Below are 17246 nucleotides of genomic sequence, written 5' to 3'. Positions count from 1 at the left end.
GCCCCCCGCGTGAAACTCCACACTATAGGCCTGGTTGCAAATCAGTGCAAAATTCTATTATCTGAAAGTTTTGGATGGATATTATTCCTATTTGTATCTAAAAAAATAGTTTTTCTGAAGAAAGTTTACTTATAATTACGAAGCCGGATTGCTAGTAAATAAATAAACTACATCTGGCATTTACAGACAAAATCCAAGCCATTTGTCCTACTTATTGTTCTAGAAACCATTCCAGCCTTCCTCGGAGGAAAGCAAATACAAAATGTTACATTGCTGTCTGCATTCGGAATCACATGGCCTTAGTTTAGCGACAAGTCACGCAAACATATCACGTCTGTATCCTTGACGGGGTAGATAGAGCCTATTGTCACAAGATCTGAAGGCTACGTTTAACGGGATGGCAATTGATAGATAGAAATTTTTTAAATTATAAATTATATTATATAATGATTATGATATTATTATACAATGATAGATTAGAAATTTTTAAACCTTTATCCCAACTAATAACATAAATACGAATGCATGTTTGTCAGTTTAGGTATCTAATTTTGATGAAATTTGATTGAAAATTTAGTTAAGCGAAGCGGCGGACATAAGCTTCTGAGTAAATAAATAAAAACTGATAAAACGTCCGGTCAAGATCATATTGTCGCACCTCATTCGTTGAAGATGTGTATAGTTATCTATATATTACATGTGTCACGTATTTAATCCATACGTGGTAGACAAAGATTTGAAAAGACCGAAATTCCACGTTTAATTCTATGACATTAAAGTCTAAATTGGTTGCTAGCCTGCAAGAATCCCAATTTTATTCGACAACTGATTATTTGTAAGTTTATTAGAAATATTATCAATTTATAAATAATACAGGTATTTAACGCGCAATAATAAATATATTATAAATCGCTCTGTGACCACGGATCATTGTAACACGATTCGAAACGTCCGAGATAAAATAAAGGTACGTTACGCGCGCGTTTAATACCTGTATTATTCAAAAAAAAGTTTAAAATCAGTTATATGACATCAAGTCGAACAACTTACAGTACATCAATTTCTCGGTAACAATTTTAAAATTTAGATCGTTATGTTGCAAAATATGGTAAGTAAGTTTGAAGGATCGAAGGTTCGTGAGCGATCTTAGAATTTAAAATAGATCACAAACTGTTTGTCAATATAAAGGTGTAGGCAAACCAGAGGTCGCTGAGAGCAAAAAGTTTTTAAAAATATAAAAGACCGAGTGACTAACTGACATATGAATACACAGGCTATGTCGCAGAATCTTTGATTTGAAATTTTACGTGATGACTTCTTATGTGTTCAAGATATGCAACTAATAGAGAATTTTTCGTATTAAAGCGAGAATTAAAGTTAACAGGCGGAGCCCCAGAAGGGTAGGCAGTAACTGCATATTTCACTTTCCACTCGCGCGATAAAAACGGCGTCGCGCGTGCCATGTCTCCATTCCTTGCTTCATACACATTTATTCATCTGTTTTTTGCAAACTTTTCGATTTGAGATAGTCTTGACTGGTCAAGAGTACTTACCCCAAACGTGGACTAAGCGAAAGAAGTATGCAAGAATCGTGGCAAGTGGAAAGATGTATTCTCGACTTTGGGAAAAAGGACGTGTTTTTTTTTTTGTATAGTCATATTTTAGCATAATCGGTTCATTACTTTTTTTTATTTACCCTAAGGTCAATTCTATATCTATGAAAAATTTCATCACAATCAGTCCAGTAGTTTTTGAATTTATTCGTTACAAACATACAAAAATATAAATGTTTTATCTTTATTATTAGTGTGGATAAATGGAATACGGAAAAATTACACAGTTTGTGTTAGCCTCGAAGTAAGTACGAGATACTAACTCAACGATACTCTTATTATTATTTTTTTATAGCAAATACATACTTATATATTCAAATAGTGATCCCCAGTGTAAACAGGCCTTTACAACTATACCTCACGAAGCAATTTTCTGTAGTTCTCCATACATATATCATGTTGGTTCGTGAAATTTTATGAATTGCTACGATTTTGCGTTATCAGCGCTAGGCGTATTACAAATTGGTATAATTTATTGTATGCATTGGTTTTTTGTATCGACAAGGCAAAAATCGTTCCGGCACTTTAGAATGTTTCCCATGGGTGCCGTAAAAGGCGACAAAGGGAATAGGAGTATTTCATTTTGATCAATCTTCCATGCTGGTTTGGTAGCGTTGAAAGAAAATATTGTGTACCCGTGTGCTTCTTCCTTGGATATTGAAAAAGTCAATCAAGGGAAAGGGTAATCAACATCGGATTCTTCTTTTTGAAGAAGGGCTATTTTAATTTCAATTCCAACAGTAAGCTGTAGGTGGCTCTGTCTTTTCCGTAAGGGAAAACACCTGACTTGAAATAATGAATCAAAACTTTGAATATGACTGACTGTGTTTTGATGGGATTCAGAAAAAAATAATTGGAAAGTTTTGTACAGGGTTGGTATAACGACAACAGATATACATATAATCACATATATATCCTTTGCGGGGTAGACAGAGCCAACAGTCTTGAAAAGACTGATAGGTCACGTTCAGAGATTCAAATAGAGACAGGTTGCTAGCCCATCGCCTAAAAGAATAATCCCAAGTTTATAAGCCTACCCCTTAGTCGCCTTTTACGACATCCATGGGAGAGAGATAGAGTGGTCCTATTCCTTTCTATTGGTGCCGGGAACCACACGGCACTACGGTATAACGACAACAAACTATAAGTCTACAGAGACATTCATACAAATTCACAACACGTTCGTTTATTTAAAAAAACCGTAAAAAAATGAGAAAGTGAAGGTATGAACATTTTTGTCCGTTAAAATAAAAATGTACCTACAACTGCAACTAGCAGATATTTCGCATAAATTAATTAAATTAAAGTAATTCGGAATAAAATCAGAACGTGTCTAATAATAAAATTATACCTGGTTTTAAACTTTCGCGTTCGCGTTCCAGCAACTAGTCGCTCGGTGACCACGGATCATTATAACAAAATACAGGTAAGTTACGTGCGAGTTTAATACCTGTATTATTGATAAATAAAAAAAAATATATTATAATTATTGGTATAACTTTTTTTTTATCTAGAAACTATTTTTACCTAATTTAAATTAAGAACAGCCGCAGCAAAACACTAAACTTATCACAGCAAAAATACCAGGCCACTTATAACATTATTCAACGATAAAGCTCTTAACATCACTTATCACTAACATCAAGCGAACGACAAAGGACTCTAACACTATTCGAATAAAGTCGATAAACGAACGATTATTATCGAACCACCTGTGGATTCCGAAATTATAATTATTTTAAAAATTAATTGTGTGAGAGATTTTGAATTTGGAATAATTTTGTTAAGGTGTGGTTTGATTGTGAAGAAAGTTTAGATTTAAGGGTGTGACGCGACCAGCCTTCAGCAAGGCGCGGCGGCTACTGGGCTTCAGTTTCGCAGTATTTGGTAGCAAGGATAAGCCGACTGGTCTCCGGATTTGTCGGACGACCAGTCGGGATCCTGAAGGATGTTTGTAAAATCTTTTATTTTAATTGCTTGTCGGATCAGATTAAGAAAATGTTGCGATTTCGTTTATATATTTTTTTTATGTGAAAACTTTTTGACAAGGTGAGGTTTTAACTTAAGATACGTCTTCATTTATTATGTTTATTCTTTGTTTTTTTTATTTATTTTTCCTCATAAGACCTATGTATTATTAGATATCACATTATTGTTGAAATACACAAATACACGTATTCATCCCTTACGGGGAAGACAGAGTCGACACTTTCAAAAAGGATCGTTTTAAAATTACTTTAGGGCTAGGCCATGCAATTTGTTTCGTACATATATATATTTAATAAATTTAAAACTCATAGCAAACGCACATCATAAAAGGTCAGTGATCACATACCGCTTGAATTCTACGTAAAAAATAGAAAATAAAAATTAATGACAAAGGAATTCAGTAGTAGCAAGTCGAACAATCAGTTATAGTCAGTTGTAGTAGTAATTACCTCGGATTAAAATTATAACAAAATTAAATTTATAAACAAAACAATTTAAATCAGAGTAAAAAGCGTGGGGTGCCTGATGTAGTAAATATTAAAATCATTCTATTAGCATATATTTATGACAAGAGAGTTATGAAAATGAAATAAAATGCACCCCACGCTTTTTACTCTGATTTAAATTGTTTTGTTTATAAATTTAATTTTGTTATAATTTTAATCCGAGGTAATTACTACTACAACTGACTATAACTGATTGTTCGACTTGCTACTACTGAATTCCTTTGTCATTAATTTTTATTTTCTATTTTTTAGTTTGATTAGCAATAAAAGCGTAGTTTTTTAGTTTTTTTTAAACTATTATTTATTTTCTATTTTTTAGTTCGATTTGCAATAAAACGGGTAGTTTTTTAGTTTTTTTATACAATTATTTTTTGGAAGTTAACACTTCTGGTATAACTATCTTACTAGAAAAGACTTTTGCAACCATGCGCCCATCGCCGGAGGTTTTCACAACTAACTTTCTTAAAGTTATATGTGGCCTGATTGGATTAAATCTCATAATATTCTCATCATCATGATTCTTTTTAAGGCGATGGGCTTGCAACCTGTCACTATTTGAATCTCAATTCTATCTTAAAGCCAAATAGCTGAACGTGGCCTATCAGTCTTTACAAGACTGTTGGCTCTATCTACCCCGCAAGGGATATAGACGTGATTATATGTATGTATGATGATTGTTAAACCCAGTTGAAAAGAATTTTATAGTGATAAATCACTGTTAATAATATTTTTGACTATCCAGCAAACGTAATAATTTTCGATTGTGGCCTTGCCAGGAATCAAACCACAAGATTAAGAGGCAGATTGATACAGGAACAAAAATATTTCAAACATACCTCCACTGCCTTTACAACCAGGAACGCAACAAAGTTTATCTGAAGACATCGTGGCACTTTTGTTGTAAAATCTGTCTTTCACAAAAACAAACACAAACTTGGGACTCCTATCTCAAATAATAAGGTACTTTTTACAGGAGTCCTATCTCAAAATATCTGCACAACACAGTAAACACCGTCAGAGTCCAATCTCAGATGATAAAATCACACGAATATCCGGAAGAACAAAGCTCGACTGAACGGAACATTCCAAACTCCAAATAACGACAAGTTATCAGCACAAAACAAAGTGCAAATAGGTAAATACACAGGCACCGGTAAAAAACAACAGAAAGAAAGTTTACAGGTGTTCGAATCGAATTCAATCAAAACTTACTGCAAAACTTATTTGACATAAAAAACTGTCACTCATTTTCCCAACGAGTATTACAGTGTTGCTATTATAAATAGGCAAAAGATACCTAATGTTAATTCAAGAATTGCATTAATATGTTAAATACGTATTAAATATCGCAAAGTTCTGTAGGTAGTAACTTTATTCTTGTATTTTTGTAAATTTAGTTGTTCAATTTTCATTTATTACTTTTGTTTTATTACTTATATATTTTTTATTGTTTTAAAATATTCTACTAATTCTACTATGGTTTCTAATGGTAATTCTAAATGGAGCAATGCGATGAAATAAAGAAGCCTCAGGTTAATAGTAACATTATATGGAAATATATTACATCTCTTTTTGACTCATTATACGTCAGAACTTCTTGGTTTCTTGTATGGAGATTACTGGCACTGGTGCTATCTCTGTCTCTCTTACTCTCATACGAAGGATCTAAAAATGAATTTATTAATCCTGGCAGTTTTAATAAGGATAATGAGAAACTCTTATCAAAATATTGCATTGTCATCGGTCCTTGATACGTGTGCAAAGTTCCAAGTTGATCAGACGTTTAGAAATCAGTGAAAATTAAGCTCAAAGATTCCGTTACATACATACATACATACATACATACATACATACATACAACCCAAGCTAATAAAAGCGTAGTAAAAAGGAATTTAATATGTGACCCATCAATGTCTACAGATGTAAGAATTGAACGAACAGCGTTCAGAGAGAATTTAAATATTTCAGTATATCTTTATATTATACTAGCTGTTGCCCGCGACTTCGTCCGCGTAAATTTCGAATTTTTCCGCGTATACTTATTTGCAGGCAAACTCATGCTTTGAGTTCATTCAAATGACGATAACTATTATTTAAGTGAACCGTTTTTGATGAAACAAACTTTAAATGTTTTCCTGAGTTAAAACAAAGCAATTGGTGAAAGTTTTAAGTAAATCGGTTCTGTACTTTCGGAGATAAGTGTGATCATTCAATACAGACTGGCAGACACAAAAAATTCGAAAAAAAAACTTTTTGCTTTCTTTCATTCATTCTAAGTGCCCTCTATCCATTTCAGTCAAAAATACTAAATGTACAGACAAAATATATATAACTGTTTTATTATATGTATAAAAATGCGTATATTTGTTTGTATGTCTCTTCACGCGTTATCTAATAAACCAATGTTCTTGAAAGTCTGCGTTTATATACCTAATTAAGAGCTGGGAGGACAAAGACTCCATCTCTTTCCCATAGATGTCGTAAAAGGCGACTAAGGGATAGGGTTATAAACTTGGCATTCTTTTTGTAGACTAGCAACCTACATACTTGTACATATAGCCACGTCTATATCTTTTCGTCTGAAGCTGAACAGAAATTCCATCATAATGCCAAACAGCTAAACGTGGTTATTCAGTCTTTTCAAGACTGTTGGCTCTGTCTACCCCGCAAGGGATATAGGCGTGAACATATGTATGTATGTAGGAATTTAAAATTATTACAATAGAACTAGTCGACAAACAAATCTATGAACAGATCCGGTAAACAACAATCGTGTACGAAGCAAGACTTCTCCAGACTTATGGCTTCTGCAATTACGAATTAATCAAGATTACTATTGTTATAGCTTAATTAAATTCATTGGCTTACGCAACCGGGCAATTTTGTGAACTGTCCGAAAATACAATTAAACAAAAAAATAATGCATGCCGTGTGGTTCCCGGCATCAATACAAAAAAGAACAGTAGCACTCCATGTCTTTCCCATGGATGTCGTAAAAGGCGACTAAGGGATAGGTTTACAAACTTGGGATTCTTTTTTTTTGGTTTTGGTTCGGTTTCCGGTTCTGTCCACCCCGCAAAGGATATTTACGTGATTATAAGTACGTATGTATGGGAAAGATATAGACTGGTTGTATTTTAAAGTGCTGAAAACCACACGGCACATATCTATGTATAGGTACCGAGCGAAAAAATATTTGCTACCACTATCACGCCATTATCGTTTCAAAATGAACGCTTTCCATTTGCGGAACAAAAGGCGAGGTGGGAGCCGCGCGCTTTGAGCGAATGTCATCCAAATGTATTGCAAATGGCGTTTGGTGAAATGTGCGGTTTTTTATTGCGGTGTGACAGGGGTGCCGTGTGGTTCCCGGCACCAGTACAAAAATTAATAGGACCACTCCATCTCTTTCCTATGGATGTCGTAAAAGGCGACTTGAACTTGAACTTGGGATTCTTTTTTTAGACGATGGGCTAGCAACCTGTCACTGTTCGAATCTCAATTCTATCATTAAGCCAAATAGCTGAGCGTGGCTTATCAATCTTTTCAAGACTGTTGGTTCTGTCTACCCCACAAGGGATGTAGACGTGACCATATGTATGTATGTGACAGGGGTGGGAGGTGTGTGATAGCTATACCTACATAGGTAAATGATATCTTTTTCCCTTATGTAGTGAAGTAAACCAAAATCTTCAAACAAAAGTGAAAGGCTACGATCTGTTGAATCGTAAAAACTATAGTTCCCGTTGGATTTGCGAAAAACTTGTATTGTTTTGTAGGTGGCGGTAAATAAGCGCAACCGAGGCTGCGGATGAAAGCTAGTATTACTTAATCAGTTAATTTAAGATGAAAGAGAATGTCGTAAGATGCGACTAATGGAAATGCTTTTAAACCTGGGATTCCTCTTGTAGGCGATGGGCTAGCATCCTGTCACTATTTGAATCTCATTCCATCATAAAGCCATACAACTGAACGTGGCCTTTCAGAATTTTCAAGTCTGTTGGCTCAGTATACCTCGCAAGGAATATGGACGTGACTATATGTATGTATGTTCTATATAGATAAATATCCAAGGCCAATTAGAAAACGTTTGTTTCTCATCATACCTTTACCGGGATTTGAACCCGGATCCTGCCGTGTCACAGACAAGCGCACTACCGCTGCGCCACAGGGGCCATATGAATTTGACAAAGAAAAACTGAAACTATATTGTTGAAACTTCTAACCGCTTGCAGGCCTTTTTTTATATTAAGGCTAATCAGCCTTAATATTTTATTTTGTATTTTGTGTAGGTATAAATATATTTATTAAGTTTGATCCCATATAAAGTTCTCTGTCAGACCCAATAGTTGACTGGTACGAGTAGATAATGCTTCTAGCATTAAGTCCTTTAATTGTGCTATGAATACATTTGTATTTTGTGCAATGAAGTTAAAATAAATAGATAAATAAATATAAAGAATGGAGCTTATAACTGAGTAACCTTTTACAGGCATGGAAATAGCCGGCGCCCAATGTATATTCAGACGGGCGCAGCGGTAGTACGCTTGTCTGTGACACCGGAGGTCCCGGGTTCGAATCCCGGCCAGGGCATGATGAGACAAGAACTTTTTCTGTATGGCCTGGGTCTTGGATGTTTATTTATGTAAGTAATTATTATAAATATAGTATCGTTGAGTAAGTATCTCGTAACACAAGTCTCGAACTTACTTCGAGGCTAACTCAATCAGTGTAATTTGTCCCGTAGATATTTATTTATTTATATTTAATGTATAATTTACGTTAAAATATAAACACAGTATTTTTACGTTAGTTAACTTAAAGCAAGTTAAGGTTTCAGTGCAGATTTCTTATATGCCAGGTGTGCCTATAAAATCCTATCTACCGTGGCCCAAGCACTTTGGAAGACGTCCAACGCATTCAATATGCAGCGGGGACACTTTCAGAACCGTTATAGCTTACAAAATGCTCTAAAGTATCATTTTCTTACTGAAATTGTAGACTTTTTTTTACTAATTTTACCATATTATTATTGCTTTATTCACGCGGGCAAAGTTGCCGGTAAAAGCTAGCGTATACCTATGTCACAACGTACAAAAAATATATTAAATTTTCAGAAGCCTAGTGAATTAAATTACGAATAAACTCGGCAAATGATGTAATTTCGTTTTTAATGAAATACACTTGGAACATTGTACGAGTACCTTTGTATAGCAAAAAGGGATCCTATTCTCGAAATTGACTGTGTGACTCGTCAAAAGTCGGCGAGATAAAGTACGGTTTGAAGTATGATAAAATAAATTTTATCAAACTTTGCATGTAACTTTTTAAATTATTTTTAATATTTAAACATACATACATATATAGTTACGTCTATATCCATTGCGGGGTAGACAGATCCAACCTCATCTGTCTATCAATCTTCAATCAAGCCAATCAAAAAAGCTGAACGTGGCCTATCAGTCTTTTCAAGACTGTTGGCTCTGTCTACCCCGCAAGGGATATAGACGTGACAATATGTATATATTTAATCCCGGGTACGCCTATGACCATGATCTTGGATTGACCAGGTCAGGTTTTACACGAAGCACTCCCGTCTGACCTCCGCAACCTTTGCAGGGAACCCAACCCACGGTTACTAGGAAAGACTTTACTTATACCTTACCACTCGTCAAGACATATTTCAAACACGTTTACATAACCATAACCATATAAATAGCACCCCAGGTATATAATAAATAATAAATATATACGGGACAAATTACACAGATTGAGTTAGCCTCGAAGTAAGTTCGAGACTTGTGTCACGAGATACTGACTCAACGATACTATATGTTATAATAAATACTTATAAAGATATACGTCCAAGACAAAGGGCAAACAGAAAAAGTTATTTTTTCATCATGCCCTGGCCGGGATTCGAACCCGGGACCTCCGATGTCACAAACAAGCATACTACCCCTCAGCCCGCCACCGAGGCCGTCAATAAAAAAATAAAAAGATTATCATTATCATGTTCTCGCAAACTTTGGAGATATTTCAGTCGAAAACTTGTCGAGCGAAATTGGTCCGAGTCGCTTAACTACAAACTACAACTGCATCTGTTCGTGATCCGTTCGGAATTACTTAAAAAAGCTTACGAATGATTTTTTAATAAGGTCTAAATCATGTTATTAAAATACTTATATTTGTTTTATTAATTTTATTAATACTCGCTTTTACCTGTGGCTTTGCTCTGTTGAAGCTAATGAATTGAAAGAATCTTAAGAAGAAAATAAGAAAGGATCTTTAAGATTTTTAAATTACATTCTTCTTTACTTAGAAGAATTTCCTACTAAAATAAATATGAATATTAGTTATTTACAAAGATTAAACAAATAATTCATTTCCAACTTGTACACAAAAAATGTAAAGTTAGTGGTTTGAAGTCAGCCATTTATTCAAGAGATATTTATTTCAAATTATCATTTTTAATGAAACACTTACATTGGTCGGCGCATGTTAAAATAACAGCACATACTCGTACTTACCTGTAAATATATAAAAAAAAATGATAAATAACAATGAAACGAAAGAAAACATGTAGTCTCTGCCTACTCCTATGAATGTTATTGTGTCAAGGTAAACGCTTAGCCTGTTATGCGGAAATTGTATTAAAAGTAGCCATTGTATCATAAATTTATCGTAATGGCGTCCGTTTGTGTAACTTGTAATTTGCGAAAAGGCCGACAAAATTCGGAATTTATTGAGGTACATTTTTTTTTGCATTTTTTTCACATGTTATCGTTTGCATAGGTTAATAACGAATAAGGCTTTTTAATTTGGAATTATTTTAGGTAGGTAATAGTTTAATAACCTATTATTTTGTTATAATTTTGTGCCGTGTGGTTTCCGGCACCATTAGAAAAAAAAGAATAGGACCACTCCATCTCTTTCCCATGGATGTCGTTAAAGGCGACTAAGGGATAGGCTTATAAACTTGGGATTCTTCTTTTAGGCTACAGACTAGCAACCTGTCACTATTTGAATCTCAATTCTATCAATCAGCCAAACGGCTTAACGTGGCCTTTCAGGCTTTTTAAGACTGTTGGCTCTGTCTACCCCGCAAGGGATATGGACGTGATCATATGTTATATGTATATTGCTGTCATATTATTTATGTAAGCAAATTAAATACAGAAGACGTTTTAAAATAATTTTAACGAGAAAAGTGATTTTAACAGTGACAGGTTGAAAAGGACTAACTATTTTCGTGACTGAATACGAAAGCATGTTTATTTATTTGTTTGTTACCTCTAAACGAGTTATCTACTAAACTAATTGTAGTGTTTGTATCTAGTAATGGATACAATACGCTGTCTCACTCACACAAGTCGGTATTATAAATGTCAAGTTGACAGTTGCGTGCGAGCGGCAATCGCAGACAGACGTGTACTGGTGTGGTAGTGAGCCGGTGACTGTACGTAGCATAAATATCACGTATTTTACACTAATCTTCTGGAATTTTTTGCATACTTGTAACAATTAAGAGTCTTAAAAAAATTTCATTCCGGTAAAAACTATAATTTCCGTGGTATTTACGAAAAACCTGCATTCTTTTGTAGGTGACGCCAAATTCACGTGTGCGAAGCTGCGCATAGAAGCTTGTATAGTAATAATAACAATTCCTTCCTAGACTCTTAGTTTTTTAACCCTTTAGGAAAAAGAGAGGTACTATTTTCGTGACTACCTACTTTTGTTTGTGTGTGATAAACATTGTTAGCGACCACATGTCAATAAAATAAAGAGTGTTGACCAAAACAAGCGAAAAAAATATAACGACCGCGGCTTGGTGACGCGGCGGATACGACGCATTTGCATGCCAAATATATTCAGAGGCACCTTGATAGCCTCGTCAAACAAGGTTATAAATAAATTGCTGTGTGGAACCTTCGCGATTTAATTTCAGCATTTTATTGTTTTTAATAATACTACGTAATACTATACAGAAGTTAATCCGACGAGTTATTATATTACACACAAAAAAATCAAAATTGTTTTGACCGCCTCCGGGCCAAATATCTTCAAAATTGATCTTTTGTCTAAAAATCATAACCTTATCATTATCCCCATAAGGTTTTGATAAATGGTAATTTTGGTTTTTTAATAAATCCTTTTATTTTGTTCGACAAATTACGAAGGTTAAGAAACATACATATGTATGTATGTATGTTTGTATGTATGTTTCTTAACCTTCGTATAGACAAAGCAAAGCTGTTTTGCTTAATGATAGAATTGAGATTCATATAGTGAGTTGTGAGCCCGTAGCTTAAAAGAAGAATACCAAGTTTATATGCCTATTTCTCAGTCGCCTTTTACGACATTTATGAGAAAGAGATGGAGTGGTCCTATTCTTTTTTCTATTGGTGCCGGGAACCACACGGCACGAGTTTTATTTAAGGTTAAGAAATCCAGATTCAAATAACCATAGTTTGAAAATTGATTATTTTATAAAGAAAACTTTATGTAGGTATGTAAGAAATATACTTTTTTAATAAATACACTTTTTTCCTTGTCGAACGTATCTTGATCAAATTAAGGAAGTCCTGGTAAAGGGTCAGGTCAAAAGTACCCGAAACCGCCGAGCTTGCATGAAGAGAGTTATGAATGTGGATGAAGCGAAGGAAGTATGCAGAGATCGTGGCAAGTGGAAAGAGGTAGTCTCTGCCTACCCCTCCGGGAAAGAGGCGTGATTTTATGTATTTTATATATGTATGCAAAACATATATCCTTCACATGCATTCCTTTGCGGTACAATGTTATAGTTAACTTCGTAACATTTCTATGAAAATAGCGAAAACGAAAGAACAACTTGTATTTACATAGATTTACATTTAAGGTAAACATGTCAAGGTCTTGTAAATAATGTCGCAAATTGTACGTTAAATTTTAGCTGGTACTCCACTTTATTATATGTAAATTTACTAAACCGCCGTTTAGCCGTACGGTTTCGGTACTTAAGAAAGTAAAAAGAAAACTTTATTTTACAAATATACAATCACGTCTTTATCCCTTACGGGGTGGTTAGTGGCAATAGATTTGAAAAAACTGAAAGGCGACGTTCAGCTGTGTGCCTTAATGTTACAATTGAGATTCAAATAGTGACAGGTTGCAACCTCAACGCCTAAAATTAAATCCCTATTTATAAACCTATTCCTAAGTCGCCTTTTACGCTCGTCGTAGAGTGGTCCTATTTTTTTTCTAATGGTGCCGGGAACCACACGGTACCAACCTAATTAATTCATAAAGAAAACAGTATTAAACATATGTTTCTTTTTAGCTTTACACCCCAATTTAAACCCCAATTCCCACAAACCCTAACGAGCTAACAGCTAACACTTACACCTGAAAATTCCCGCGGGAACTTACTCGGTTTGTTCGCGAGAGAGCGAGCGATCAAGTGATTTACATTGAGTGTAAGATAAGCTTTTTGGTTGTTCTATTTAACGGCCTTTGTGGCTCAGCGGTAGTGTGCTCCGGTAGTGAACACCGGAGGTCCAGGGTTCGAATCCCGGCTAAAAGGCATGATGAAAAACGATTTTTTTCTAAAAGTTATGGGTCTTGGATGTTTATCTATATGTATAAGTACTTATTTTATATTACTAATTATATACATATTACTAAATCAACGACACTATATTATATTGTGTCGTTGATTTAGTACCTAATTCAAGACCCGAGCCAGGCAACTAATCGTAGGGTAAAGTGATAGCGTAGGCGAGAGCTACGATTATCGTAGCAAGCTCTACGAAAGTGCTACGAAATAATTTTGGATTGCATCCAATCCAGATAAGAGATTCCAGACCACTTGAATCTTTGCAGTCCAAATCTTCAAGGTTATATGATAAATTATCTTTTAAAGCTGTGCCGTGTGGATCCCGGCACTAACACAAATAAAAAAAGAATAGGACCACTCCACCTCTTTCCCATGGATGTCGTACAAGTCGACTCAAGGATAGGCTTATAAACTTGAGATTCTTCTATTAGGCGATGGGCTAGCAACCTGTCGCTATTATAGAATCCCAATTCTATCATTAAGCCAAACAGTTAAACTGGCCTATCAGTCTTTTCAAGACTGTTGGTTCTGTCTACCCCGCAAGGGATATAGACGTCGACGAACTTTGCCACTGGATCATAATATTCTATCTCAGTCTGATCCCTATAAAACCTTCCTCTTTCCTTACAAACATCCTCATGTAAGCTAATTTCGTCTGATTTCTTTCCAAAAGCCTTCATCTAAAACCTTTCTTTATATCTATTCTTCTTTATTTTTTCCTCTTTATTGTATACCCCACAAGGGATACAGACGTGACCATATGTATGTATGTATGTAGCCAAACAGCTTAACGTGGCCTATCAGTCTTTTCAAAACTGTTGGCTCTGTCTACCCCGCAAGGGATACAGACGTGACCATATGTATGTATGTATGTAGCCAAACAGCTTGACGTGGCCTATCAGTCTTTTCAAGACTGTTGGCCCTGTCTACCCCGCAAGGGATATAGACGTGACCATATCTATGTATATATGTAGCCTTCCTCTGAACATTTTACCTAGTTTTTTAATAAAGTAGTTTGTAGAGGTAAGACAATGTAACCCTATTTATAAGTGATTTGTATGAAATATAATTCAGTATTAACTCATCATTCGGTCTATCAATTAGTCTCCTAACACACCACCTTTACATGGCGACCCTGCCATATTTGGTGTCGGTTTGGCACGTGTAGTTTCGGATTTCGTCTCGGTGCTACAGTGCAAGGCTACTAAGTACAGAATGGGCAGTGCAAATTTTGTTCTCTATCTGTCGACGTGTGAAGTGGATATTAAAAATCGTCATAATGGGCGCATCTCAAACTAAAGAGGAAATAATTTTGGCGCAAAATGCAGCTGGTGGTGGAGCTTTAAATCAAGCCACGATAGAGCGACATATGGGCTTAACAAATATTATGCTCAGTGTAATTTTTGTTATACTATTTGTCGGAGTGTGCATGGTCATATACCATTTTTACAAAAGATGCCACAGAAAGTGGATTAGAGAGGAGATAAGGCAAACAAATAAGAGAGAGTCATTCCTGATGAGGTCATGGCGTGGACGACGTGAGGCAGATAAGGTCGAGCAGGTCTAAGACGCAAAATGCGGAAATAGTGCAATACAATACAAGTGTCGGCATAAAAAGTGAAAGTGAAGTGATAAAAATAAATAAAAAATAAATAAATAAGGACCTTTTAAGAAATGAATTCAATCATAAAAGAAGAGAAAGAACATTACTTATAATAAATATCTAACAAAATAAAGTGCAGTGTAGAGGGTAACGCGATGAGGCTCCGTGTATGGATGGACGATAAGTAAACACTAGTTAAGGGTAAGCTCTTATATTTGATTGTTATGGCTCAATTGATTCATGATATATATAAGGAATTATTATGTATACGTACTTATTTAATAAAAATAGGACCTTCTAAACGAATAGGAGAAACTATTGAAAAGAAATTAAGAGAAGCTGAACAGATAAAATTAAAATATGAGCAGGTATTAGAGGAGATAAATGAGAAGTTGAATGATTTAACAAGTGAGGATTACGAATTATTGTGTAAACATTGTACTTTATTTGAAGATTTATTTAAAGAAATAGAAAGTTTGTGTAAAATTGATAGAAAGATAGTTACAATGGAGAAATTTAACCATAAAGTTGCTTTGGGTTTATTACCTGTTATGAATGATGATGAAAATAACACAAAACACCTCATTGACACTATTGAGTATTATGCAGAAACACTAGATAGTGAATCACAGAAAAAATTAATAACTTTTGTATTGAGGAGTAGGTTGTCAGAAAGTGCAAAATTACTTTTAAATGATAAATATGACACTATTGCCGATTTAGTACTTGCGATGAGATCGTGCTTGTTAGCTAAAAAATCAGCAACAGCGATACAGAAACAATTATTATCGTTAAAACAGAATGAGATGTCGATTGTAGATTATGGAAAAGAACTTTCAGAGATGTTTGTCAATCTTACAATTTCGCAATCACAAGGAGATTCGGAAAAGTATAAAGCTTTAAAAAGTATAAACGAAAATCAAGCTATTCGACAGTTTGCTGAAGGATTGCGAAATCGTAGGATTTCCACTATTATTTTAGCACAGAAATTTACATCCTTAAAGGATGCAGTTCAAGCAGCGGTAGAGGAGGATGTCGCATCACCATCGACTTCCAACAATATTATGACAATGAGGAATTATCGTAATAATGGTAATCGTAATTTTAGAGGCCGTGGTAACTACAATAGAGGTCCGAGAGTATATCGAGGTAAGTACACCCAGTATAATCATATGCAACAGGGGTCTAGCGGTCAACGAGGAGGAAACCAAGGTGCGAGAGTGTGGCGCAATAGAGGTGGTCGTGATAATAGTTATAGAGGTTCGACTCCTCGCCGAAATTTTGGACGAAACTATCGAGGTAGGACAAACAACTATAATCATCAAGTTCATATGATTTCACGTGATGACGTAGAAGGAAAGGTTGATACGAATTCTAATATTCAGTTTTTTCGTGACTAAACATCAAATATTGGCTAGTAACAATACTTGTCATGTAACATTACATTTGTCTAACAACTGCGCATATTCTTGGTTAGTCGACACCGGCGCTTCTATATCGGCTATAAAGTATAAACATGTCAGAGAGCAAAATATTCCACTCCAAAAAGAGCACATAGAGATAGACGGCATAGGTGGTAGAGTTAGAGCAATTGGATACGTTTGTTTACAGTTATTCATACCATCTATGAAGAACAGTGTTACTCAGAAATTTTATGTATTCGATTCTTTACCTTGTAGGGCGAATGGAATAATTGGACAAGACTTTTTGAATAAATATAGAGCGACACTGGATTTTAAAAATAAATCGCTACAATTATATTCAAACGAAAATAAACAGATAGTCATGCCCTTAACAACTAATCAGTGTTCGTTTAATATTCCTTCCAGATGTGAGACTATACATTATATTGATACAGAGTTGACGGAAGAAAGTGTTGTATGTTCTTCTGAAATTTGTGATGGCATTTATATAGCTAGTGCATTAGTAAAACCTGAGAA

This window comes from Amyelois transitella, chromosome 24, assembly GCF_032362555.1.
Source record: "Amyelois transitella isolate CPQ chromosome 24, ilAmyTran1.1, whole genome shotgun sequence".
Lineage (NCBI taxonomy): Eukaryota > Metazoa > Arthropoda > Insecta > Lepidoptera > Pyralidae > Amyelois > Amyelois transitella.
The sequence above is the reverse complement of the archived record's forward strand: the minus strand, read 5'-3'. Positions refer to the sequence as shown.